Source organism: Neovison vison, chromosome 12 (genome assembly GCF_020171115.1).
Source record: "Neovison vison isolate M4711 chromosome 12, ASM_NN_V1, whole genome shotgun sequence".
In the NCBI taxonomy this organism is placed as follows: domain Eukaryota; kingdom Metazoa; phylum Chordata; class Mammalia; order Carnivora; family Mustelidae; genus Neogale; species Neogale vison.
The window spans coordinates 6,394,678-6,422,454 of record NC_058102.1 but is presented as its reverse complement, the minus strand read 5'-3'; the positions used below and the strand labels follow the sequence as shown (position 1 = coordinate 6,422,454).

General features: G+C 47.6%; 1 long non-coding RNA gene across 1 annotated transcript; it reads right to left on the bottom strand.

The window, feature by feature from the left end:
* Positions 1 to 27,777, bottom strand: LOC122891948. The gene is made up of 3 exons (XR_006381343.1): positions 27,494 to 27,777; positions 26,443 to 26,570; positions 1 to 416 (listed from the first exon to the last, which is right to left on the bottom strand). It is a non-coding gene; the product is annotated as an uncharacterized LOC122891948 (long non-coding RNA).

The following is a 27,777-nucleotide window of genomic DNA, read 5'->3' as shown; positions in this document are numbered from 1 at the left end:
GTTTCTGTGCGAACAGACGTTTTCATTTCTCCTGTGTGAACATCTGGGGCCCAGTCAGGTTGCGACTGTCACCACCAGTCAGGCTGTGCATGACCTCCACGTCAGCCTCGCTTAAAGGTGTGGCTGGGGAGAACACTGCCTCATCGGCTCCAGGTCCCTGCCAGCGGTGCTGGGGCGACAAAAGTCAATCCCTGAGGAGCGGACGAACGTTCGCGGTCACTTCAGCCTCCTGTCATTCCGGGCCTTTTCCCTCCGAATGTCAAATCATTGTTTTGGTTTCATTTCCTTTTATTTCCATGGACGTGAAGAAGTGCACGAGAACACTGAAAGGACCAGGACTGGCTCCAAACAGCCCAGGAAAGTGTTCATAGTCCCCTGAGCAAGATGGCCCCATCTCGAGGAATTGGTAAATCAACCTTAAAAGCCAAAAAAAATAAGTCCTTTAAAAAAAAAAACAAAAAACTCTGATTTTTTTCTTTATCACAAAACATTATATATATTTCCAACTTGCCCTGAACGTGACAGCAGGGAGGATGTCTAACGGCGATGAGGCCGTGCCCCCCATCGGAGGACAGCTGGCTGCCGGTCGGTCTTAGGACTGTCTTAGGACTGGGCTGGGCCCACTCTGCTCGGGGCTCTAGGACCAGGACCCTCGGTCTGCAGGACTCGTTCCAGAACTGCAGCTGGGAAGCCACAGCTGTCTATGCCATTGCCCTGAGCCCCAAGCCCCAATTCTGCCCAAACACGACCCGGCCTGGCTCAAGGTGGGGGCACCTGGCCTCCCTGACTTGTCGGTCTCCCTCGACCTCTTGTTAGAAAAGTCATGGGAGTCCATAGTCTCTCATGGTTCACCTATGGACTCTGAAAAACAGTCTGAGGGGTTTGAAGTGGCGGGGGGGTGGGAGGTTGGGGTACCAGGTGGTGGGTATTATAGAGGGCACGGCTTGCATGGAGCACTGGGTGTGGTGAAAAAATAATGAATAATGTTTTTCTGAAAATAAATAAATTGGAAAAAAAAAAGTCATCAGGGTTCTCCAGAGAAACAGAACAGATAGGGTGTGTGTGCGTGTGTGTGTGTGTGTGCATGTGTGTGTGTAAGGAGCTGTATTACCAACACTGTCCCACAAGACTGCAGAGGCTGAGAAGTCCTAAGACAGACCGCAGCCAGCAAGCTGGGGGCCCAGGAGAGCCCACGGTGTACGTGCCAGCCTGAATCTTAGTCCGAAGGCGGGAGAAAACCAATGTCCCAACTTGAAGACAGCCAGAGAGAACACAAACCCTCTCATCCCCCTCGCCGTTTTGTTCTGTTCAGGCCTTCGACAGATTGGAGCTTCAGCAGACCCCCACCCCTGCACATTTCCCCCTCACTACCCACTCCTTCCCAGCAGTGTGCCAACATGCAAACACACTGTCATTTCTCCCTTCTTACAAAACCATCACTAACCCCACAAAAGCCTCTCTTGGCCCAGCATCGCTTTCCAAGAAGCGTGCAGGTCCTCTGATCTAGAAGATTCCTTCAAAGAATGTCTGCATTGTCTGTGTCCCTCCCCCTCCTTCCACTCCCTCCAGATCTCTCTAACGTCCCCTCCTCTCTCTGAGTGGCCCTTTTCGAGGTGCAATGATCCTGGGGCTCTAATCCCAGGCCACGCCCCCTTGGCTCTGGGATCCGCTCCCTCCTGGTTTCCCCTGGCAAGTCCTAGGCTGTCTTCAAACCTCCCTGCTCACGCTCACCGGTGTGATAAGTCACTGGAGGGCTTGGACTCTCAGCTTCAGCCCTCTGGCCAACCCCTTAACCCTGACTCCAGACTCCAATGCCCAGTGTCCTCCTCAAAGCCTCCACTTGGGGTCCAGTGGGCTCCTCTGATCTTCCACCCAAGCCCATTGTCAAGCCCCTCCCCCACCAACCTGTTCTTCCCCACCATCACCCCTCCCCAGCAAAGGACGAGGTCTTCCTCCCCCCCCCCCCCCCCCATCCTAAACTCTGGAGCCTCCGCCTCACACTTTCCTCCACACCTTCCAGCCACACCACCGTCCTCACTGGGTTGGAACGCACCAGACATCGCCTTGCACTGGCTGTTCCCCATTTTTGGAATGTTCTCCCCACGACCCCCACCTATCTCTGCACGGTTTGTTCCTACCCCCTCCTGGATATATTTCCTCCTTGGCAGGCTGTCACTCTCTCTCACACTATACATGTGATTGGCTGATGGGTTGAGTGAGTGTCGGTCTGTCTCCCCCCACAACTAGAAAGTGCCAGAATGCCATCTCCTTTGTTCACTAGCAGAGCAGTATCTAGTACATGGCAAGTTCTCACAAAGATGTCCTGGATGAGAAAAAATGACTACGATTGTACTTGAGGATTTAATGTAAATGATTAAAAAGTTTAAATGCCAGGTGTCTCTGCAGGGCATGTGGAAAGAGCAGAGTTTTGTGTTTTCAGATTAACTCGGACATTAGTGTTCGCCAGAAAACACCGCCCAGCTGCAACTCTCCACAGCCTTGCTGGGGATGGTGGGGACTGAGGGTTCCAATGGAAATCTAGAACCGAGCAAAAAGCACAGAAAAATCAAGACTTGCGTGGGAGCTCCGCTGAGTCAGATACTTTGAGATACGTGATCTGGGTCGAAATTCCAAGATGCTTTTACTCCAGTGGCCGGTTCACACCGTAGAACCAGCGCGGGGACCACCCGCGGGACCCTTGCAGACACGCCCCCTGGAGCCAGGCTGCCTTTCAGACCCAGCCCCGCCCGCTCCTGGCTCTGGGACGCTGTGTGGATTGCCTACAATGTCCCTGCGTCGTTTTTCTCATCTATAAAGTGGGGTCGGTAATACTTCCTTCATAAGGCTGTTGTGAGAGTTAAACGGGTAAAGCCTGGGGCAGGCTAAGAGGCAGCTTCTAAAAGGCACTCGATCCCCGCCCCCATCCCCCGTTTCCCCCATGCAAAGCAGCGTGTAACCCCTTCCCTCCTGTAGAGTTGGACTTAACTGCCTACTTCCGACCAACAGCAGGACTGATGCGCTGTTGCAGCTGAGATCAGGCTCTAAACCACAGTGACTTGCGAACCCTCCCTCCTTCTCCCCTCCCCTCCCTTGCCCTCCTACTCTCACTTGCTCTCTGATTCTGTATCATGAGCTGATTCTATACCATGATTCTATATCATGAGCTGCTCTTTGGGGAGGCCCACACAGCAAGAAACTGAGGACAACCACAAGCCACCCATCTGCCAGGAAATCCCACCAAAAACCCCATGAGTGAGCTCAGCCACTGGTCCTTCCCCAGCCACAGCCTTGGCGACACTTTGATGGCAGCCTCATGGGACACTTGGGAGTCAGAAGAACCAACTAAACTGTGCCCAGACTACTGACCTGCAGAAACTACCAGATCAAATGTCTATTGCTTTAAGCTAAGATCTTTGGTTTTTTTTGTTGTTGTTGTTACACAGCAAGAGCTAACTCATACAGCCTAGAAAACGCTCAGCATGGGACACCAGTCTGGCTCAGTTGCAAGAGCGTGTGACTTTTGATTTGGGGGTTGGGAGTTTGAGCCCCATGTTGGGTGTAGAGGTTACATAAAAAAAAATCTTGGGGCGCCAGGCCGGGTCAGTCAGTTAAGCATCTGACTCTTGATCTCAGTTCAGGTCTTGATCTCAAGGTTGTGAGTTCAAGCCCCACATTGGGCTTCACATTGGGCATGGAGCCTACTTAAAAAAATACATAAATAAAAAGTAAAATCTTTTTTAAAAATAAAAAAAATAAAATGCCTAGTACAATGACTGGTTCAGGGCATACATTCAATAAATGACTCGTAATGACCATGCTGTGTATACAAGGGGAATTCAAAATACATAGACTATAAACCTAGTCATCAGGTCATTGATATGGCCTTCGAACAAGGAACCCATGTCCTTTGCCACTTTATAAAGCCATCAAATGGGGCGCCTGGGTGGCTCAGTTGTTAAGCATCTGCCTTTGGCTCAGGTCATGATCCCAGGATCCTAGGATCAAGCCCCAGCTCGGGCTCCTTGCTCTGGCTGTTCCCCATTTCTGGAATGTTCTCCCCATGACCCCCACCTATCTCTGCACGGTTTGTGCAGGGAGAAGCCTGCTTCTCCCACTCCTACTCCACTTGTTTGTTTTCCCTCTTTCACTGTGTCTCTCTCTGTCAAATAATAAATAAAATCTTTTTAAAAATTTGTTTAAATCCATCGAACAGGTGCACTGAGTCCAGAGGAGAAAAATGTATATTGTATCCTACTTTTCAAGAAGGAGAAGTGGCCCAAGCATATAAAAGTATTTGTTTATATTAAACAAAGAAAGGAAAACCTAAAAGCCAATATCAGACAGATGGGGTGAGAGGGAACAGTGTAGAGAGAACGTGGGTAGAGCTAGACTTCTCCAAAGACACTGTTTTGTACTTTTGACTCTGGAACCATGGAAATGCTTTATTCGATTATAAACCCTAATTAAACTGAAATGGAAATAATCCCCTAAAAAATAGAAGCAAAATGAAACTAATAGACGTAACTGTATGTAAAGTTGGTGGCTCACCCACCCAGAGGAACTATTTCAAGAGTAAGTAATTTTACCATGGGGAGCCTGGGTGGCTCAGTGGGTTAAAGCCTCTGCCTTCAGCTCAGGTCATGATCTCAGGGTCCTGGGATCGAGCCCCACATTGGGCTCTCTGCTCCGCAGGGAGCCTGCTTCCTCCTCCTCTCTCTCTGCCTGCCTCTCTGCCTACTTGTGGTGTCTCTCAGTCCAATAAATAAATAATATCTTAACAACAAAAAAAAGTTATTTAGTAAAAAAAAAAAAAGAGTAAGTAATTTTACCATACATTCCAGAATGAGATACCCTAAATATTTTTTTAAAGGAGCAAATAAATGGGGGTGCCTGGTTGGCTGTTGGAAGAGTGTGAGACTCTTGATCTCAGATTGTGAGTTCAAGCCACAATGGGTATAGAGATTACTAAAACTAAATAAATAAACTTAAAAATAAATTAAATAAATAAAAATTTAAAATAAAAGGATCAGGGCCACATGGGTGCCTCAGTCAGTTAAGCATCTGCCTTTGGCTCAGGTCATGATCCCAAGTCCCACATCAGGCTCCTCGCTCAGCGGGGAGCCTGCTACTCCCTCTGCCTGCTGCCCCCCATGCTTGTGCTCTCTCTCTCTCTTTCTCTCTCTCTCTGACAAATAAATAAATAAAATCAAAAAATTAAATAAATAGGGGCACCTGGGCAGCTCAGGTCGTGATCTCAGGGTCCTGGGATGGAGCACCACATCAGGCTCCCTGCTCAGCAAAGAGCCTGCTTCCCCTACTCCCTCTCTGCCTACTTGTTATCTCTGTCTGTCAAATAAATAAAATCTTTTAAAAAAATTAAATAGGGGCACCTGGGTGGCTCAGTGGGTTAAGCCTCTGCCTTCGGCTCAGGTCACGATCTCAGGATCCTGGGATCGAGCCCCACATCAGGCTCTCTGCTCAGCAGGGAGCCTGCTCCCCACCCCCTGCCTGCTGCTCTGCCTACTTGTGATCTCTGTCTGTCAAATAAATAAATAAAATCTTAAAAAAAAAATATATATATATATATAATAAATAAATAAAAAGAGCAAATAAATCTTTTAGTAGTTATATTGTTAGCAACACTATTGGTATTTTTCCAAAATATGTAATATAATTTAATATATACTATATTATGTTTATAACAATATAATTATGCATAGGGATAAAACAAATAAGTAAATGCTAATGTTCTTAGGAACCAAGATTTTCAGCAGAAGAGAAAAAAGAAAAGAAAAAAGAAACAAATCAAAGAAGATAAGTAAAAACTCCATAATCCTAAATTTAAGCTGGCAATATGAACATAAATGCATGGTGCGTCACCTATTTATTTATTTAATTTAAAATTATTTTATTTCTTTTTAAAAATTAAATTTAATTAATTGACATATAGTATATCATTAGTTTCAGAGGTAAAATTTCGTAACTCATCAGTTGCATATAGTACCCAGAGCTCACTACAAGTACCCACCTTAATGCCCACCACCCAACTACCCCATCCCTCCACTTACCTCCCAAATATATTTTATTTTTAACTAATGTCTACACCCAACATGGGGCTCAAACTCACAACCCTGAGATCAGAAATTCCACACTCTACTGACTGAGCCAGCCAGGCACTCCACATTTTCTCTTTAAAATGAAAGGTATTTCCCAGCTCTATCCACTAAAGACACTTAAAAACTAATAATCAAGCAGTGACAAAACACTTGACTCCAAGATTGTGGTCTTTAAACACCATTTTCCACTAAAAGGAGCTAGGGCTTCTTGGCTGATTCATAGTCTAGGCAAAAAGGACAAGATGAGCCAGGAAAATCTGGTCAGGCAAGCAAGAAAGGTCTGATAGACTACTGCAGCTCTTCCTCTTTTCTTTTCTTCTCCGCTTTAGAAAATACTCACTGGTTTTCCCCCCTTTTTGTAGGCTGTTAGGACCTGGTAGACCCCTAATGAGTTTGGGGGGGCATTCAAGTCACACACTCAGGTGAATGGCAGCCCACAAGGTCTGGAGGTAAATGTCAAACAGAGTAAATAATGGAAGCCAATTTCTGTCTATCAGAGAAGGGAGATACAAATATGGGAAGGGGGAAATCTAGAATAGCTTTAGCACTCCTGGAATTGTCAGTAATGCTGAGACTCAAGGTTTTTTTAATAGATAGGAGGGGAGAAATGTAGGAACTATTGTAAGGTTTTTATAGTTTCCACCAAGCAGTATATTATCACTTAAAGGTAGATTGTGATTTCCTTCTTGTTTATTTATATTTTTTAGTAACCTTTACACCAACCATGGGGCTCAAACTCATGACCCCAAGACCAAGTGTCACACACTCCTCTGACTAATCATCCCAGGTGCCCCAAGATAGACTGATTAATTCAAGTTGAATTATAAACCCTAACGCAACCATTACAATAATAAAAGTTATAATAAGCCAATAAATGAGATACAATAGAAACTTTAAAATATTCAATTAGGCCAAAAGAAGACAGAAAAGGAAAAAACCAATAAGACAAATAGAAAATTAATAACAAAATATTAGATTTAAATCTTTAGAACAATGGCCATATTAAATATAAATGCCTTAAATATTCAAATTTAAAGGCAGTGAGTGTCAGACTGAATAAAAAAGCAAGACTCAGCTGCATGCTGTCTATAAGAAACACAACTTCAGGGGCACCTTGGTGGTTCAGATGTTTAAGTGTCTGCCTTTGGCTCAGGTCACAATCCCCAGTTCCTGAGACTGAGTCCCACATCGGGCTCCCAGCTCAGCGAGGAGTCTGCTTCTCCCTCTGCCTCTCCCTCTGCTCCTGCTCTTTCTCTCTCTCAAATAAATAAATAAATAAATTTAAAAGAAATAAAGAAAGAGCTCTTAAAAAAAAAAAGCATCTGACTCTTGATTTTGACTCAGGTCATGATCTCAGGGTTGTGTGACTGAGCCCCAAGTTGGGTTCCATGCTGGGTGTGGAGCCTACTTGAGATTCTCTCTCTCTCACTCTTAATCTCACAAAACAGAGGGTTTCTGGGGGGAGGTGGGGAGGGGTAGGGTGGCTGGGTTATGGACATTGGGGAGGGGTAGGGTGGCTGGGTTATGGACATTGGGGAGGGTATGGGATATGGTGAGTGCTGTGAAATGTGTAAGCCTGATGATTCACAGACCTGTACCCCTGGGGCAAATAATACATTATATGTTAATAAAAATAATTTTTAAAAAAGCATTCTTTCTCTTCCTCTCCCTCTCCCCCCCACTCTGCTTGCACATGCATGCACACCCTGTAACACACACTTCAAAATAAAGACACAAATAGATTAAAAGTAGAAAAATGGAAAAAGATGGTGCTATCATTAATCAAAACAAAAAGCTGGACTGACTATATTAATATCAGACCTAGTAGATTTTACAATAAAATATATTACAGTGATAAAAAGGATATATAATAATGACAAAGGGGCCAATTCATCAAGAGGACATAACAGGGGGCACCTGGGTAGCTCAGTCAGTTTAAGCACCTGCCTTCAGCTCAGGTCCTGATCTTGGGATCTTGAGATCAAGCCCCACATCAGGCTTCCTGCTCAGCAGGAAGTCTGCTTCTGCGTCTTCCTCTTCCTCTGCCCCTACCCCCCGCTCATGCACTCCCACTCTCTTTCTCAAATAAATAAGTAAAATATTTAAAAAAGAGAGGACATAACAATTCTAAATGGTTAAGCACATAATAACAGCTTCAAAATGCAAAAAGAAATACACGAATTGACAATTATAGTGGAAGATTTCAATATCCTTCCTTCAATAATTGATAAAACAAGTGGACAGAAAACCAGTAAGTTGGGGGCACCTGGTTGGCTCAGTGGGTTAAAGCCTCTGCCTTCAGCTCAGGTCATGATCCCAGGATCCTGGGATCAAGCCCCGCATCAGGCTCTCTGCTCAGAGAGCCTGCTTCCTCCTCTCTCTCTGCCTGCCTCTGCCTACTTGTGATCTCTGTCAAATAAATAAATAAATAAATAAATAAATATTTAAAAAGAAAGAAAGAAAGAAAGGAAACCAGTAAGTTGGGGTGCCTGGGTGGCTCAGTGGGTTGAGCTTCTGCCTTTGGCTCAGGTCATGGCCTCAGAGACCTGGGATCGAGCCCCACATCGGGCTCCCAGGTCAGCAGGAAGCCTGTTTCTCCTTCTCCCATACCCTTGCTTGTTCCCTCTCTCTCTCTCTCTCTGTGTCAAATAAATAAATAAAATATTTTTTTAAAAAGTCTGAAAATTAAATATCACACTTCTAGATAACCCAAGGATCAAAAAGGAATTCAAAGGGAAATTAGAAAGTATTGTGAATTGACTGAAAAGGAAAACGTGACATATCAAAATTTGTGGGAGTATTAGCTATCGATTTTTTTTTAATTTTATTGATTTATTTGACAGACAGAGATCACAAGTAGACAGAGGGGCAGGTCAGCGGGGTGGGGAAGCAGGCTCCCCAACGAGTGGAGGGCCCGATGCGGGGCTCAATCCCAGGACCCTGGGATCATGACATGAGCTGAAGGAAGAGGCTTTAACCCACTGAGCCACCCAGGCGCCCCTAGCTATTGATTTTTTGGAGATGCTCTTTATCAAATTATTCCTCCTATTCTCAGGTTGCTGAAAGTTTTGGGGTTATTTTAAGCCATGAATGGGTGTTAGATTTTGTAAAAAAGTCTTTTTCTATATTAAGTGATAAGATCATATCCTTTTTCTTCTTTAGCCTGTTGATCTGGTGAGTTACATTAATCGATTTTTTAATATTGACGCAGCCTCACACACGTAGACTGTGACCCACCTGGTTATGTACGGTATGTAATTCTTTTTTATGTACTGCTGAATTTGATTTGTCAGAATTTCACTGAGGATCTTTCCAAGTTCATGAGAACTATCAGTCTATGGTTTTCTTCACACTGTCTTTTCTGATTTTGATATCAGGGTAATACTGGCTTCATAAAATAAGTTGAGAAGTATCCTTCCCTCTCATTTTCAGGAACAGATTGTGTAATATAGGTGCCAATTTTTCCCTAAATGTTTGGTATAATTCTCTTTGAACCCACCCTGGACATAGACTTTTTTTTTTTTTTTAAGATTTTATTTATTTATTTGACAGAGATCACAAGTAGGCAGAGAGGCAGGCAGAGAGAGAGGAGGAAGCAGGCTCCCTGCTGAGCAGAGAGCCCGATGTGGGACTCAATCCCAGGACCCTGGGATCAATGACCTGAGCTGAAGGCAGAGGCTTTAACCCATTGAGCCACCCAGGTGCCCCTGGACATACTTTTTTTAAAAAGATTTTATTTAGATATTTGAGAGAGAAAGAAAGAGAACATGTACATGGGGAGGGGCAGAGGGAGAAGCAGACTCCTCACTGAGCAGGCAGTGGGGCTCACCCCAAGGTCCTAGGACCATGACCTGAGCCAAAGGCAGACACTTAATCGACTGAGCCACCCAGGTGCTCCTAAAGACATCTTTTAAAGTTTGTTATTTTTTAGTTATCTCTACAAACTACATGGTGCTCCAACTCATGACCTCAGATCAAGAATCATATGTTCTTCCAGCTAAGCCAGCCAGGTGACTCTGTAGACATTTTTTTATGGGAGATCTGAAATTATGAATTCAATTTCCATAGTAGTTATAGGACTTTTCAGATTACATATCTCATCATGATTGAGTTTTGGTGGTCTGTGACTTTAAGGAGTTGGTTCATTCCATTTAAATGATCAAGTCAAATCAAGAAATGGGCAGAAGACATGAACAGACGTTTCTGCAAAGAAGACATCCAGATGGTCAACAGACACATGAAAAAGTGCTCCATATCACTCGGCATCAGGGAAATACAAATCAAAACCACAAAGAGATATCACCTCACACCAGTCAGAATGGCTAAAATCAACAAGTCAGGAAATGACAGATGCTGGCGAGGATGCGGAGAAAGGGGAACCCTCCTACACTGTTGGTGGGAATGCAAGCTGGTGCAACCACTCTGGAAAACAGCATGGAGGTTCCTCAAAATGTTGAAAATAGAACTGCCCTATGACCCAGCAATGCACTACTGGGAATTTACCCTAAAGATACAAACGTAGTGATCCAAAGGGGCACGTGCACCCGAATGTTTATAGCAGCAATGTCCACAATAGCCAAACTATGGAAAGAACCTAGATGTCCATCAACAGATGAATGGATAAAGAAGATGTGGTATATATACACAATGGAATACTATGCAGCCATCAAAAGAAACGAAATCTTGCCATTTGCAACAACATGGATGGAACTAGAGCGTATCATGCTTAGCGAAATAAGTCAAGCGGAGAAAGACAACTATCATATGATCTCCCTGATATGAGGAAGTGGTGATGCAACATGGGGGCTTAAGTGGGTAGGAGAAGAATCCATGAAACAAGATGGGATAGGGAGGGAGACAAACCATAAGTGACTCTTAATCTCATGAAACAAACTGTGGGTTGCTGGGGGGAGGGGGGTTGGGAGAAGGGGGGTAGGGTTATGGACATTGGGGAGGGTATGTGCTTTTGGGTAAATTGGAAGGGGAGGTGAACCATGAGAGACTATGGACTCTGAAAAACAATCTGAGGGGTTTGAAGTGGCGGGGGGGGTGGGAGGTTGGGGTACCAGGTGGTGGGTATTATAGAGGGCACAGCTTGCATGGAGCACTGGGTGTGGTGAAAAAATAATGAATACTGTTTTTCTGAAAATAAATAAATTGGAAAAAAATTTAAAAAATAAAATAAAAATAAATGATCAAGCAAGTTGTTCATAGCGTTCTTTTATTATCCTTTTAATGGCTGTAGGATCTGTAGTGATACTCCGTGTTTCTTTCTTTCTTTTTTTTTTTTTTTTTCCTTTTTGAGAGAGCAAGAAGGTGAGTGAGAGGGCATGAGCAGGGCTGGGGCAGAGACTTTTGATCCCAGGGCTCTAGGATCACGACCTGAGCCAAAGGCAGACACTTGACTAACTGAGCCACCCAGGCACCCCAATACTCCTTATTTCATTCCTGATATTGGTGATTTATGTTTTCTCTCTTTTCACCCTGTGGTCATTTTGGAGGTTTATCAAATTTTATTTTATTTTTTTTCAAAGAACCAGTTTTTGTTTCACTGATTTTGTCTGTTTTCCTGTTTTCAATTTCATTGATTTCTACTCTTTATCTTTCCATCCTACTGCTTGCCTTGGATTTATTTTATTCTTCTTTTTTTTTAATCTAGTTTCTTGCAGTGGGAATTTAGGTTATTGATTTGAGACCTTCCTCTTTTCAAACGTAAACTCTCGGTGCTCTGTATTTCCCTTCCAGCTCTACTTTACCTGCATCCCTCAAATGGCTCTATATTTTCATTTTCAGTACTACGTAGCAGGTGATTTTGGGAGGTGGTACCGAGAGATGTCTAGAGAAGACAAAGACAGGATCTACCAAAAGTCACACTCCAGCCCTCAAGAGCAGAGGTGCTGCCAGGAAGTGGCTGTCCAGCCATGTTTCCACGTTTTCCTTGCCCTTGGTGAGGCAAGATGAACAGTTCTTGCCAATGGAGTGTGAGACGCACTGTGTGTTTCTTCCAAGCCAATGCAGTTAAGAAATAAATATTCTTGGGGCACCTGGGTGGCTCAGTGGGTTAAGCCTCTACCTTTGGCTCAGGTCATGATCTCACGGTCCTGGGATCGAGTCCCGCATCGGGCTCTCTGCTCGGTGGGGAGCCTGCTTCCCCCTCTCTCTCCGCCTGCCTCTCTGCCCACTTGTGATCGATCTCTCTTTCCCTCTGTCAAATAAATAAATAAAATCTAAAAAAAAAAAGAAGAAGAAAGAAATATTCTTTGTCTATACTCTCCCTTTCCACTGACAGAGGCAAGCAATGATGACAAATCCTTCAGGGGTGGAGCCAAAAGATGGACGGAATATAGGTCCCTGAATTACTGTGTCTTGGAGAAAAGCCTCGCACCAACCACGATCACGCGTATTAGTCCGTTAAATGGGCAAGACACATGCCTTTTGAATTAAGCCATTAATAGTTTGGAATGCACGTGGTAACAGCAGCTAGTATGTCTTTGCCATTAACCCCAAAAATCAGCCAGTGCACCTTCAGAGATGCCTGGTAATCATACGTATCAATGAACATACTTGAACTTGCTGATTTTATACAGAAGCCATTCTTGGGTATTAAAGGCTCTAAGTTTATTGCCTTGTTATACCTACTACACTGAGAACACTTGAAAAGAGAAGGAGGAGAAGAACATTCTGGACATGAGAGCTGATCAGAACCCCCAGTTCAAAAGCCCTGGGGAGTGACGCGGACAAGTGCACTTCAGAGCTCCTGTTTCTGACGGTTCCTGCCTGGACCTTGGCTCTCTCCCCACTGACATCTGCTGAAGGCAAACATCTGGAGGACGGAGAATCCCTGAACGGTCTCCCCAGACTGTTCTTGCTTCCTACCTTCCCACAATGGGCACGTGGATGCCCTGGGAAGAAGCTCATGCTCCATGGCCCGGAGTCTCATTCTCTGGTCTTGGTGCTTCATTTTTGTATATCAGGGGGGACCGGGTCCAGAGCCATACACAAAACACAACCCCAAACGTCTGCTCTGTCCAGCTCGCAATTAAAACTACCTGCTCTCATCTTAGATCTCCTCTGTATCGCTGTATCTGTATCTGTTCCATTGCCCTCCTCTTTTCTAGCCCAATGCATTACATTCAAAATAGGAAGTTGAAATGGTTGTACCTTTCAATGAGAAATATCTTCACTCCCAGGCCAAATGAGGGTGCTTTTCCCCATCTTTGCTCTCTGCACTTCCTCTCCCATGAGAGCTACTGAATTTGAGAACTATTAACTCCTCTCTGGTTTATAAGCTCTGATTTATAGGACAAATTACCAATGTAGCGCTCGGGAAGGAACTTTTCTGTCGGCTACTGTCGGCTACCGCCGGGGCTGGAGCCCACCGCCCCGCCCCCACGCCCGTTTATTCATTCATGGCATGGAGAGATCCAGAGGGCTGGAGCAATTTCATCAGCCCTTGGAATTCAGGGACTGCCAGCCTCCTCTCCCCGGACCACGCCGCTACCATAAATAGACATCACGTGGCTTCCTTTTATGATAAGGTCAGAGGAAAGGAGTGCACAGGGAGAAGGTATTAGGAGAGCCGGAGCTCGGAGTGTCCCTATAAAACCTGAACACTGCTCGTCTTCTTGCCTGGGGCTGGATCAGAGAGTGGGGGCAAGGAGGAAGCACACAGTGCACCTTCCAAGGCAGCTCCCCTGGATGCCCAAACCCTTCCCTGACCCCCTGCAGTGGTCTCTGCCCTCAGCCATTCTTACCAGGGGGCTAGGCCCGCCGCCGCCTCCCCTCCCCACCTGCCTCACCGGGCTCTGTGGCTCCCCTGGCTCATTTTCTGATAGAGCTGTCAGTTTTTATTGCTGATAGGAGAAATCATTTCCTCTCTTAGCTGAATGTTAATTGGCCTTTCCCCTCTCTCATTCAGTTACTCCACACCATCCCCTAGTCCCTACCTCAAGCAGAGAAGCCTCCCAGAAAGACGAGAGGAAGGTGGTTCTTTTCGAACTGCTAAAGCAGAGGTTTAGGGGAAGCTAAACAGGAAGGTGCAGAGGGAGTTTTACCCCCGTCCTCAGTAGCTGCCTGTGAGCTCTGCCCATCACCCGCTGCGCAGAGGACTCAGATTTCATGAGGCCTGTTGCATCTAGCTGAAGCCTCCACGGAGCACGTTTGAGGGGCCAGGCTCCAAGACGGGGCTCTGAGAGGCAGACTCAGAGACTGGAGGCATCGGTTCGATGTGACCAGAGCCGTGGCAGAGGTGAGCTGGGGTACCAGGGACTCAGAGGGTCGGAGAGCTGCTCCGGAGAAGGCGAAGCCACGGGCCCACTGCACCGATTAACTAGGGTGGGAGGGGTGGCCCCATGGAGGGGACAGTTTGTGCAAAATCATGGGCGCATGAACAGCAGAGTGCACGAGAGGAATGGTGGGAGCTTGATTGGGCTGAAGGTTAAGGTCATGTGGAGGACCCGCCACAGCAGGGCTTGGGTGCAGGGTTTCCCCCCTCATATAATTTCAGGCACTTAAAAAATAAATAGCCTTGGAGAGTCTGGGTGGCTCAGTGGGTTGAGCCTCTGCCTTCTGCTCAGGTCATGATCTCAGCGTCCTGGGATCGAGTCCTGCATTGAGCCCAGAAACGGGGCTCCCTACTCAGCAGGGAGTCTGCTTCTCCCTCTCCATGCTCATGCTCTCTCAAATAAATAAATAAAATATTCAAAAAAAAAAAGGGGCGCCTGGGTGGCTCGGTGGGTTAAGGCCTCTGCCTTCGGCTCAGGTCATGATCCCAGGGTCCTGGGATCGAGCCCTGCATCGGGCTCTTTGCTCAGCAGGGAGCCTGCTTCCTCCTCTCTCTCTGCCTGCCTCTCTGCCTACTTGTGATCTCTGTCAAATAAAATAAATAAAATCTTTTAAGGGCGCCTGGGTGGCTCAGTGGGTTAAGCCGCTGCCTTCGGCTCAGGTCATGATCTCAGGGTCCTGGGATCGAGTCCCGCATCGGGCTCTCTGCTCAGCAGGGAGCCTGCTTCCCTCTCTCTCTCTCTCTCTGCCTGCCTCTCCATCTACTTGTGATTTCTCTCTGTCAAATAAATAAATAAAATCTTTAAAAAAAAAAAATCTTTTAAAAAAATTCAAAAAAAAGAAACAAAGAAAGAAAGAAAGTTCACCAGCTTAAATTGTACAATTCAATGAGTTTTAGTATATTTACAGAATTGGGCACCTATCCTTATAATCTAATTTTACAACATTTTTCATCAGCCCCAAAAGGAAATCTCCTTAGCAGGGTTTTTGACAGGGGCCCAGCCCAGCCCAATTATGCCTCCCATCAGCTTGGTGGCAGTCCAGCGAGGGGTTCAAAGGAGCAAGCCTGGCCCCATTCGTGGAGCCTAAGACATAAGGGATGAGCCCAGCCACAAATGTTCAAGATTTGTGGCAGCCACGGCAGGGGTGGGGGGTGGCGGGGTGGTAGGGGCGAGTTTAGTCTATCTCCTAGATTTTTATTCCTTGACAGGAAGAGAACTGGGTTATGAACACTCAGGCCATTTTTTTGCTGGATGGCTATTTAGTGGCAGTGATACAAATCAGTATTAGAGATAAATGTCGCCTATTTACAAAGAAAAATGGATAGAGAGGCCATATCGCAGCCAAATCCAGAATTCTGAAGTTTCTGCTATGCGGGAGCGACACACAGCCCCGTCCATATAGTTCATGTAGCAAACCTCACAGCTGGTCTGTACCGATGAAAGGGCAGGGCCTCTGTCCTCAAAAGCCCTGGAGGGTGACCAAAAAGCAGTCATTGTGAACCAGGTCAGTGACCAGTAGCACAGCTCTCCCATTCAAACCCAAAGTCCTTAGCAAGGCAAAGACCAGAGAGAACAGTGGCCCCTATGCTGGGGCTCTGGGGGCAGTGGGTCTGATCTGAGCATCATGCTATGGTAATTGTGTCTTTTAAAAAATATATTTATTTATTTATTTGAGAGAGTGTGTGAGTGTGAGTGGGGAGTGTGGGGGTGGGGAGGGACAGAGGGGGATGGAGAATCTCAAGCAGACTCCCCACTGAGTGGGGAGCCTGAAAGGGGGCTCGGGTCCTCAACCCCGAGATCAGGACCTGAGCTGAAATCAGGAGTCAGACACTCAACCAACTGGGCCACCCAAGAACCCCTGTTATTATTATTTTTAATTCCAAGTAAGAAACAAAAAACAAGGGGCGCCTGGGTGGCTCAGTGGGTTGGGGCCTCTGCCTTTGGCTTGGGTCATGATCTCAGGGTCCTGGGATCAAGCCCCGCATAGGGCTCTCTGCTCGGTGCGGAGCCTGTTTCCCCCCTCCTCTCTCTACCTGCCTCTCTGCCTACTTGTGATCTCTATCTGTCAAATAAATAAATAAAATCCTTAAAAAAAAAAAAAAAGAAACAAAGAAAAAGGAAATGAAACTAGTTTTCACAATAAAGGGAACTCAGTTCTGAGAAAATCTTGCCTAGGATCATGTAAAAAAAAACTCTCCCTACCAAAACAGAAATGTGTGATAAGGTATAACCACACACACAGATTGTAAGTGTGTGGGGTGTGATTTGACCCACAGCTGAATCCAGGAGGGAGGCCAGAGAGGGGCGGGAGGATGTCAGAGCTGATAACCCAGGGCCCTCGGCTTTGGCCACGTCGAGATGAACGTAGAGATTGAAAGTAAGATCGCCAGCTGACAGCACATAGAGAGTTGAAACTGTGACTCTTTGGGAAGCCAGGCTCCTTAGAGATCCTCCAAGGGCTGATCACTCAGGGAAAGGCCAGGCTAGGAAAACCCCATCACCAGACACAAGGAAGCTTGTCTGCCACAGCATGGGCAAGAGTAGTGGGGTCTTCAAAAAGCGTCCTCTGGAAACTGAAAACTGCCTGTCTGAGTGGGTTGAAGGTCTAAATTTATATTGCATGCATGGTCTGGGATTCATACATCAAGAGAAAAAAACTGATCCCGAGCTGGTGATAATCCCAGACCACCTGGTAAAGCAGATGCTAAACGGCTGTAGAGAGACACTCTTTCAACTCAGGCGGTAGTCTCCAAATCCCACAGAAGAAACACGCTCCTCCAAAGATGAGCTCACAACGTCGAATCCCAGGATGTGTGAAGAAAGAGGTCATCTTGGACATGGCAGCAGGCGCTGCAAGCATGAGGATGGCGTGCTCAAACCGGGGGGACAGGAGAGCCTGCACAGGAGAGCATACCTGCAGAATGTTTCTCGTGATAGAAGGCCGAGAGGAAAGAGTCAGACACTTAAGGAGACAACAACACATCACGGAGCGAGAACGAACATATCTGGACAATATTTACGGAGGGAGTGACGTGGTGTCTTCGAGTTGGGGAGCAGTATGTGTACAATAGGAATGGCCGTGGGTGGATACCTGTTGAGGGTGAAGAATAAGAAGTGTCTCGGGGCCTTTTGTCCTATTGTCTCTAATTTCACATACATTTGAACATGTCCGTATGGAAGATCAAAAAACAAACGGGTCTCCAGACAGAACTTCTAGAAAGGCACTATAGACATAATGAGATGTAAACGTCAGGACAGACAGGTCTGATGGCAGATCGTACATGGATGAAGAAAGAAATGATGAACTAGAAGGTGTAAAAAAATTCCAGAATGCAAAGTAGAGGGATAAATAGATGAGAACCTTCCAGAGAGATTAAAAGACACAGAGGAGAGACCAGCCAGTTAGAGAGCAGTTTGACATCATGTAGTGACATGCTCCTGTTTTACTTCTAGGCAAGTATCCTAAGGAAACGTACACAGGAGCACTATGCCACGTGTGAGAATGTTCACAGCAGCACTATGTGTAATCGAGAAAAGACGAGGATGAGCTAAATGCCCTTCAGTGGCAGAGAAGATCCACTGATTGCATTTTATTCATATAACCCACGACTAAAGAGCAGTAAAAATAACCTGCAGCTAAATGACATATCAGATAAAGGGCTGGTATCCAAAATCTATAAAGAACTTATCAAACTCAACACCCAAAGAACAAATAATCCAAACAAGAAATGGGAAGAAGACGTGAGCAGACAATTCTGCAAAGAAGACATCCAGATGGCCAAAAGACCCATGAAAAAGTGCTCCACATCACTGGGCATCAGGGAAATACAAATCAGAACCACAGTGAGATATCACCTCACACCAGTCAGAATGGCTAAAATTAACAAGTCAGGAAACGACAGATGTTTCTGTCAATGCGGAGAAAGGGGAGCCCTCCTACACTGTTGGTGGGAATGCAAGCTGGTACAGCCATCTGGAAAACAGTATGGAGGTTCCTCAAAAAGTTGAAAATAGAGCTACCCTATGACCCAGTAATTGCACTACTGGGTATTTATCCTAAAGATACAAATGTAGTGATCCGAAGGGGCAGGCGAGAATTCTACAACTGAACCACCCATGCATTGATCCGAAGGGGCACATGCACCCCAATGTTTATAGCAGCAATGTCCACAATAGCCAAACTATGGAAAGAACCTAGATGTCTATCAACAGGTGAATGGATAAAGAGGAGGTGGTATATATATACAATGGAATACTATGCAGCCATCAAAAGAAACAAAATCTTGCCATTTGCAATGATGTGGATGGAACTGGGGGGGTATTATGCTGAGCAAAATAAGTCAATCAGAGAAAGACAATTATCATATTATCTCTCTGATATGAGGAATTTGAGAGGCAGGGTGGGGTGGGGGTTGTAGAGGTTAGGGAAGGAAAAAATGAAACAAGATGGGATCAGGAGGGAGACAAACCATAAGAGATTCTTAATCTCATAAAATAAACTGAGGGTTGCTGGGGGGCATGGGGGTAGGGAGAGGGTGGTTGGGTTATGGACATTGGGGAGGGTATGTGCTATGGTGAGTGCTGTGAAGTGTGTAAGCCTGACAATTCACAGACCTATACCCCTGGGGCAAATAATACATTATATCTTAATAAAAAATAAAAATAATAACCTTCAGCTAATGTATCTCCTTGGATATTTCTTAAAACCATAACTTGCAGAAGCATACTTCAGAATCATAACTTTTAGGTAAAGCTTAAAAATATAAAACAATACTAATTTTGTTTAGGGCTACAGACCCTCTTAATAAAATGATAAAATGTACTGTTAGGAATAAACAAGATTGTTGCCTATGGTAATAAGGAACATCAAGAAGACATAAGAGGTCTGAACTCTTAGGGACCCAACAACATGTCAAGGATGATCCGAATTACACGCAGAAGTTGACAAACCCATTGTGCTGGTTTGGATCGTCCAAGAAACATGCCCAGATGCAGTGAGATACCCAAGAGATTTACTGGGGGAAGCGTCCATGAGGGACCACGGGGAAAAGGTGCGGGAGCAGGTCGGAGAGCCTCAGCCCACTCGGGCAGGTCTGACACCTGAGAGAGAAGGAGGAAGCCTCCCACTGCAGTATGACTGAGAGGAAGCTCTGGCCAGCCAGGTGGGCTGTCCCCAAGCAAAGACTGGGGCAGAAATGGTCCTGCTTGGCTCTGTGGTGATTAGCAACCCCTCTCCCCCAGAGCAGCTCAGGGAGGCAGGAGGTGGGAAGGTGGTTTTGGTGTGAGTGTCACAGCAGGTCTGAAGGTGTCCCGGATGGAAGCTCGAGGGGACTATATACTCCCCACAGCCGGTTCCTCTAATGGGGACTTTGAGCTGCACCCGTCCACGGCTGCCACAGGTGCCGTCACAGTAGAGTATTGTAATATACACCAGACACAGCCCTCAGTGACTGATAGATCAGGCAGGCAAAATTCAAGATCTCCTCCTGAAGATTAACAGACAATAATCACCACCTATATCCAGAAATTAGAGAACAGACCTTGCAAAGCACACGTGGGACTTTTATAAAAAATCACACGTGTAGTAGGTCACAAAGCCACTTTCAACCAATAAAAAGAACTGAGAGTTGGTCATATAAAATAAAATTAGAATTAAATCGTAAAGCTTTGGTGGGTGTTTGAATGGCTCAGTCGGTTAAGCATCTGCCTTTGGCTCGGGTCATGATCCCAGAGTCCTGGGATCGAGCCCTACATCGGGCTCCCTGCTGAGTGGGAAACCTGCTTCTGCCTCTCCCACTTCCCCTGCTTGTGTTCCCTCTCTCGCTGTGTCTCTCTGTCAAATAAATAAATAAAATCTTAAAAAGAAAGAAAGAAAAGTAGAAGGGAGGAAACACAGCTGGATCTTGGAGAAGACAGGCAAACCAGGCAGATCTTGGCAAGAAGGGCTGAGGACATGAAGGACATAAAGGCGAACACACAAGGCAGGTCCAGAAGGAACAAAAAGAATGCAACACAGCTAGAGCAGAGGTTCAAAAATAAGGGGAGAGCTCACACGTACAGTTAGTCTTTCACACCTCATTCTATAATACAGATTTTATTTAGTTTAGGCTAAAACACAAATCCCTTGCCTGTAGTAGCAGCGATGGACTAACACTTACAGAGGACTTACTGCGAGCCATTCCCTAAACCTGCCCTGTTCTCTCTGGCCTCCCTACCTTTGGCCAGGCTGTTTCCTCAGCTTAAAACCCCCTTTTCCTCTTATGTCTCCTTCAAGGTTTGGCTGAAATGCAAATCCTCTAACTGTTCCGGCCAGTAGCATGCCCATTATTCACTGTACCCCTCTTCCTTACCAAGAGAACCGTAATTTTGTTCAGGATGATAATATGCTCCACTGAAAATGACCACATCTACAATACTATATTCCTAAGCTCCCCTGCATCTCATGGTGGTGCACGACATGATGTTGGCCAATGAGATATAAGTAGATATTTGCTAGGCATATGTTTTGAATTTTTTAAATCTATCTACCCATCCATCTATCCAGCCAGCCAGCCACCCATCCATCCATCCATCCATCCATCCATCCATATATCCACATATCGATCCAGCCAGCCAGCCAGCCAACCAACCAACCATCCATCCATCCATACACCCATCCGTCTATCCATCCATCCATCCATCCATCCATCCACTTGTCCATCCATCCATCCATCCATTTATCCATCCATCTATCCATTTCTATTTCTTTATATAGAGCCTATAAAGTGCCAGGTACAATATTTAGGCACTTCATACAGAAAATGAGTGATATTTGTCCCCTGCCTTATGTAACTACACTCTATTGTAAAGACAGATAAGAAAACAATATCCATTCATGGTAAATGCTAACTAGAGATAAAAGGGGAATATATTTTTTAATATATTGATACTTTTTCCTTCTTTTATTCAGCCAGAGGGAGCTGTTTGCCTCAGGAGGATGTGATTTCCATAAGAATAATGTAACAAGTGAAAAAAAAAAATGGCCTTTTTTGCCTTTTGAGTATTAAGACCAACTCTGAGTACATGAGACAATAGCCTAGAAACTAAGCTTGTTTCGGAAAAGAAAGGGACTTTCTAAATTCTAAAGGCATTGATTTAAGAAGTGATAATTGAGTCTAGTGGACTTGGACATAAGCAGGGTACAGGACCAGAGATGTATATGATTTGGGGAAGTTCCCATGAGGTAGGAAGAGACAGAAGATCTGAGAGGAGGGCCCTGGCTCCTTCCTCCTGGTCAGAACACTGGTGGGAAGGCCCAGCATGAACGTGGGACCAGAACCCAGAAATGCCCAAGCTATGGTTTCAAAGCACATGGGTGGGAACCTGAGACCCAAGCCGGACAGCCTGCCACCAGGAACTACCTCAGCCCCATGCCTCAGAGGCAGGAGCCAGGAGCCTGGACCAATTCTGGGGAAGAAGCAGGAGAAGGCGCCCTGACAGGGAACCTGAACCTGAATGTACTTGAACTACTATCTTGATTCATTTGCATTAAAGTGGGAGTTTTTGAAGCCTGAAAAGACGGTTAGCTTTTATTAGCAAGTTCACGATGTTTTAATTTTTTTTTTCTTTTTCTGGCCCTCATGAGAGTGGGGACTTGGGAGTAAGATGGAATCAGTAGGCCATTTTCAGTTCCACTTCTGTGCAGCTCTGCTCACAGCATGAAGACTTGTATCCCAAGATGGAGGAGTGCACAGAGGGCGAAGGAGCCTGAGGGCTGGGTGTCAGGGTCAGCTTTATGGGCACATACCCAGGGCAGCCAAGTCAACTCAGAAGGGCCTGTATCTAGTTTCATGCTCCACAGTCACTATCTTGAAATTCTTAATAATTTCACCTACGAGTCTGTGTTTTATAAGTGAAGTCCGACGGGACAATGGAAGTGTGGGCCGAGGGCAGTCCCCATCTCTGGACTAGAAGGTTCTCAGCTACCTGCCACCTGACCTCCCCCTCCCCACCCCAGCCTGCTCTGCCCTCAGCCCAGGCTGGTGACTCTGTCATGCTGATGGCAGGGGGACCTAGGGGAGGCTAGTGTGTTGCTATAACCCTCTGTTCCCAGCAGAGGTCTAAGGGGGGACAAAGTGGCAACTGTCTTTGCCCTGGGCGGCCTAAGCCATGGTGTGCTTGACTCGGTGGGGGCGTCGCTTTGCCTACCCCCCTATCCAGGCACCAAGTTGCATTCCCTTGGGGTTCCCCATCCACTGTGGGCTGGGGCGGCAGGCCCACGGGAAGGAGAGATTGACTTCCAGCCCCCAGCCAGGGCACCGTGGTCCCCACTATGGCAAAAGGGGGATCTGACAGTCCATACTTGTCCTCTGAGTATCCTCAGGCCCAAGGGGACACAGCATTAAGTAACAAACCAAAAGCATCCGGTCAGGCTCTAGAAGGTAGAGAAAAGCTTTGTGAGTGTCTGTAATGGCACTTTTTCCTACTTTCTGAACAAGAGGCCCGCTTTTCCATTGTACACGGGGGCCCCCCAAACCACGCAGCCAGCCCTGGCATCAGGGAGGCTCTGCAAGGAAGGAGGGCAGCTGGGCCTTCGGCGGGCTGGCGCATCCCTCGCAGGCCTCCTTGATGGCCGGAACCCAAAAGGCATTGCCCTGCTGTCTAGTGGGACCACCATCAAAGTGGGGCCACAGTTTCAGAAAACCCAAGGCCAGGGGTTGCCTGGGTGGCTCAGTGGGTTAAGCCTCTGCCTTTGGCTCAGGTCACAGTCTCAGGGTCCTGGGATCGAGCCCTGCAGTGGTCTCTCTGCTCAGCGGGGTGCCTGCTTCCCCCTCTCTCTCTCTGCCTGCCTCTCTGCCTACTTGTGATCTCTCTTTCTATCAAATAAATAAATAACATCTTTTTTAAAAAATGGAAAAAAAAGAAAACCCAAGGCCGGACTCTGCCACCGCTCGAGACATCTCCAAGTTCCACCAAGGCTATCCAAGGGCATCTCACTGATTCTCAGGCACAGTTTTCTCAGCTACTGCATAATTGTTGCCATCTTGCTTCTCTTTGACCTGGGAGGGCCACGTTAGGCTCTGTCTGCAGCCCTCAAAGTCCAAGAGAACTTTCCACCACTGTGCGCCTCTGTCCTCCCCAGCACGAACAGATTGGTGTACTCACAGCAAAGATGCCTGCGGGCCTACTGGGTGCCAGGCACCCCACTGTGCACGGACTCATTTAAATCTCTCATCACCCCAAAGAAGTACGAGCTTAGCCCTGCCACTCTGCACGTGGAGGGCGTGCATGAGTAAGCTGGGGGTGGGGAGTTAGGACTTGAACCCCAGCGGGGAAAATGGCAGTTTTAATGATAAAACACAGGAGTTGACAGACGCCTGAAGCGGCGCCAGTGCTGGAAACCTGAGCGCAGGGGCTGAACTTGGAGCTTCACCTGCCTGAAAAAATTTGCCCAGCCGAAGGGAAACGCGGAGTCACTAATGTGACAATGACAGAGCCTTCAGCTCGGAGAGCTTTGGTGAGGTTGGGCAGCCTCCCTGGGATGGAGAAGAGCAGGGAGGGCGTCTGGGACCCAGGAACACAGGGTGGGACCACAGTGGGGTGGGGACGGCATCCTATGGCTGGGGGCGCGGACCCCCCCCCGAAAAGCCGGGATCCGATTGCTCACCGGGGTCCCAGGCCCTCAGGATTCCCAGGCCAGGGAGCGGCCGGGTCTCTAATGCCTACATAGCCGGACCCCTAACTCTAGGTTAACAAGGCCTAGCGCAGGAAGTCATAACTCTACATCTGGTTGGCTTAAAGGCCACGGTGAGATTTTAAATTTTTAATAAAAATCGTACGTACTTGGCCACAGCTGATTTATTGGAAGGCTGTCTTTATTTCTTCCGGTCACAGGTGCCCAGATTCCATTTTTGAGGTTGACTACCGCCCCCCTCCCTCCCAGCAACTACCACGTCTCAGAGACTTCGCCTTTCCCATCGGACCCCAGACCCCTCTCTGCGTTTCTCCCGTGTGGCACCAGGACCCTCTGGGGTTTCGTCAGGAGCCTTGCATGGTTTGTCACTGTCACAGAACTTTCTAGGAACAGATAAAGACCTGTGGCCTCCCCAGCCTGAAGCCTGCAGTGGGGAGCCGTGGTCAGCCCTCGGTTCACCCCTGGAAGCAGGCGCCGCCCCTCCTTCCGGGCCACACGTGTGCGAACAAAGCAGAGGCCACGCTTTGAAGATCATGCTGCAAAGTTTCAACCGTGACCTTTGTTAGTATAGCTGTTTCTGGGAAAGTGCCTGCCTTTGCTCAGACACAACTTTTCCTGAGATCTTTGCCAAAGAATCCTGGATTTAAAATTCGGTCGACTGCAAAATGAAAGTGGTATGTATGTTTGTATGTATTTAAGATTTGTTTATTTATTTGACAGAGAAAGATACAGCGAGAGAGGGAACATAAGCAGGGGGAGAGGGAGAGGGAGAAGCAGGCTCCCCACTGAGCTAGGATGTGGGACTTGATCCCAGGGCCCTGGGATCACCCCTTGAGCTGAAGGCAGACACTCAACTGACTGAGCCACCCAGGCGCCCTGATTTTTAAAATAACATCGAATTCAGTGCCGCCCATGCACATGGGCACGCATACTCAAACCTCAACAGTCTTCTAGGTTCGATGTGGAAATAAAGACCCACCAACAGAGAAAAGCAAAGGCCGTTCCTTGCGAATATGCTAGAGCCAAGGAGTGGGGCCAGGGTCACTTGCATTTTGGCCAAGATTCAAGGCAGGCAGGGTGAGGAAGGCTTGCACTGGAAGAAGGGAAGGCTTCAGGGGGTGCCCTGATTGGAAGCTGTTGGCCCCGGGAAGCTGCAGGGGGCTGACTGCCAGGGGCTGTCCTATGTAATTGTTCAGGGGGACCTACTTGGTTTTATCTGGCTAGTCCTAAATTGGAAGAGGGGACAGAAATTAGGGAAGCTGTCAGTTCTTAATCACCAGCTCGTCATTCTGGATCCATTGTCACGGAAGCCGTTTAGCTTAGTAGATCCTCACCCTCACAGAGCGAGGAACCTGGCTTCCTGCAAATCTGATTTACAGCAGCCTGGCCTGCCAGGTTGTTTACTGTTTACTCTAGCTTGGGGGGCTGAGGGGGGGGGGTGCTGATGTCCTGGGCAGGCAGCGGCAGCCTGTGGGTCCAAGTTCTATCTTTACATTTGCTTGGGCATTGGTCATTTTTATATTCAGACTCTCAGGCTGATTATGTAAGAACTGGTCAGCTAAGTCCATCCCTTCTCTCTGAAGTGTAAATCCGTCCACGTAGCAGGTTGAAAAGGTGACCTTTCGAAGAGGAGCAGGTATCTGCTCGATTCCATCAGACCTCGAACAATGTCATGGAGCAAATTCCCCGGAAATACGCATTACTAAAGGGTAGCCGCCTCCCACATAGAGCCAAGCTTGTATTTGGCGACAGCCTGGGGATCAGACTGGAACTGGGGCTGAGAGCAAAAGGATGGCGTCTCTTCCCGACACTGCGGGCAGCTCCCGACTTCCCGCCCTCCCTGCCTGGGCTCCACGCAGGGTCTCACCAGGCAGTGCGCCTGAAGGAGTCCTGGTGGAAGGGCAGAGAATTAAGGAGGGAGGAAAAGGGGCTTGTTGATACAGTTCAAAAAACCTCATGCTTTCCTCCTAAGTGACTGGGACAAATAACCCAGCCAGACTGCCCTCGGGCGGTGGGGATGAAGGAGGTAACTTCAGAAGATCCGTCCTCGGTCTCCTGGCCATCCGGACGGGGGCAGCCGAGGCGATGCTCCTGAGGCTGGTGCCCTTTCTCCCACCAGGGGCTCTTAGAACTCTTCCCTGGGAGCAACTCTCCATCCTTCGTGCCTCTGCCTCTGAACCTGGGTGCTCCCAAGGCCATTACTTCACTGAGGCACCAAACAAAGGCAAGGGAACGGGTCCAGGAGGTGGGGCAAAGAGGCCCCGGGCCCGGTGGTCACAGAGATAGCATCAGGGGACCGCTGGGCCCAGAGTCAATAATGACTTTGGGCAAACCCGTTGTTCAATGTATTTCGTTTCAGATTTCTTACCGGCACATTGACAGTGAAGAGACCAGTTGCTTTCCACCCGTTCTTTCACTCAGATGCCCACTCCGGGCCGGGCATCACGGGCTGGGGCCGTGAAGACACACAGGGTCCCCACCCTGAGGACCTTCCAGCTACAGAGAGGCAGATGACAAGCACATAAGCAAATCAGCAAATTGCAGTCTGGAAGCAAGGAGCCTGACGCGGGGCTCGATCCCAGGACCCTGAGATCATAACCTGAGCTGAAGGCAGATGCTTAACCCACTGAGCCACCCAGGCGCCCCGAGGACAATCCTTTGATAGCATAAGCCCCATCACATGATTCTGCTCAAAACCTTTGCACAGTTTCCCAGCTCCCCTAGAGCGACCGCCAACATTCTCAAGGTGACCCGCAAGGTCCTCCCAGACACGCCCCCAGCCTCTCAGACCTCATTCTACTCCTTCCTTCCTTCCTTGTGGTCCAGCCTGCCCATGCCTCCCAGCCCAGGGACCCTGCTGTTGCAAGGTGACCTGTGTCCAGGAATGTGGCCATTGGGCTGGCACGATTATTGATGGCACCACTTCCCCTCTCGGGGGCCCCAGCTGGGATGAGGAATTAGATGGCCGTGCTGGCCTCTGCAGTTGCTGTTTTCTCTCTTCTGCCTGGCCTGCTCTCTCCTCCGATAGCCGCTGCCTTCCCTCCCCTGCCTGGGGTCTCTGCCCACACGTCACCTTCAGGGACACATCTGTGACCGTGCCGTTCCTGCGGCACGGCTCCCCCCTCATTTCTCTCCCATGTTGACGATGGGCCCCCCCCCACTTCCCAGCACGCAGGCTCTGTGAGGGCGGACGTCCTCCAGGTCTGACGCTGGATCCCCCATACCTAAAACAGTGCTTAGCCTGCAGCGGGCGGCCTGAGAGAGGAACCGGCTGAGTGTGGGGTGCTGCTTTAGGTAAGACGGTCAGGGACGGTTTCTCTGAGGGGTTGGCAGAGAAATTACAATCTGCGTTACTTTCCCTGGGCTGGTGCAACGAGGTCCTACAAGCAAAACAGCTTAGTACGATATGAATTTATTACCTGAGAGTTCGGTGGGTCAGAAGTCCAAACTGGGCCTCACAGAGCTAAAACGAAGGTGTTGGCAGAAACGCATTCCTTTCTGGAGGCTCTGGAGGAGGGAAACAGGTATCCCCGCCTTCTCGAGCTTGGAGAGGCCGTCCCCATTCTTTGGCTCACGGCCCCTGCCTCCCTGGTCAAAGTCTGCAAATCTCCCACAAGACACCGTCTCTTTGGCTCTGAATCTTCAGCTCTTCTCATCCCCACATGAGGACCCTTGTGATGATGCCGGGCCCACCGAGAAAACC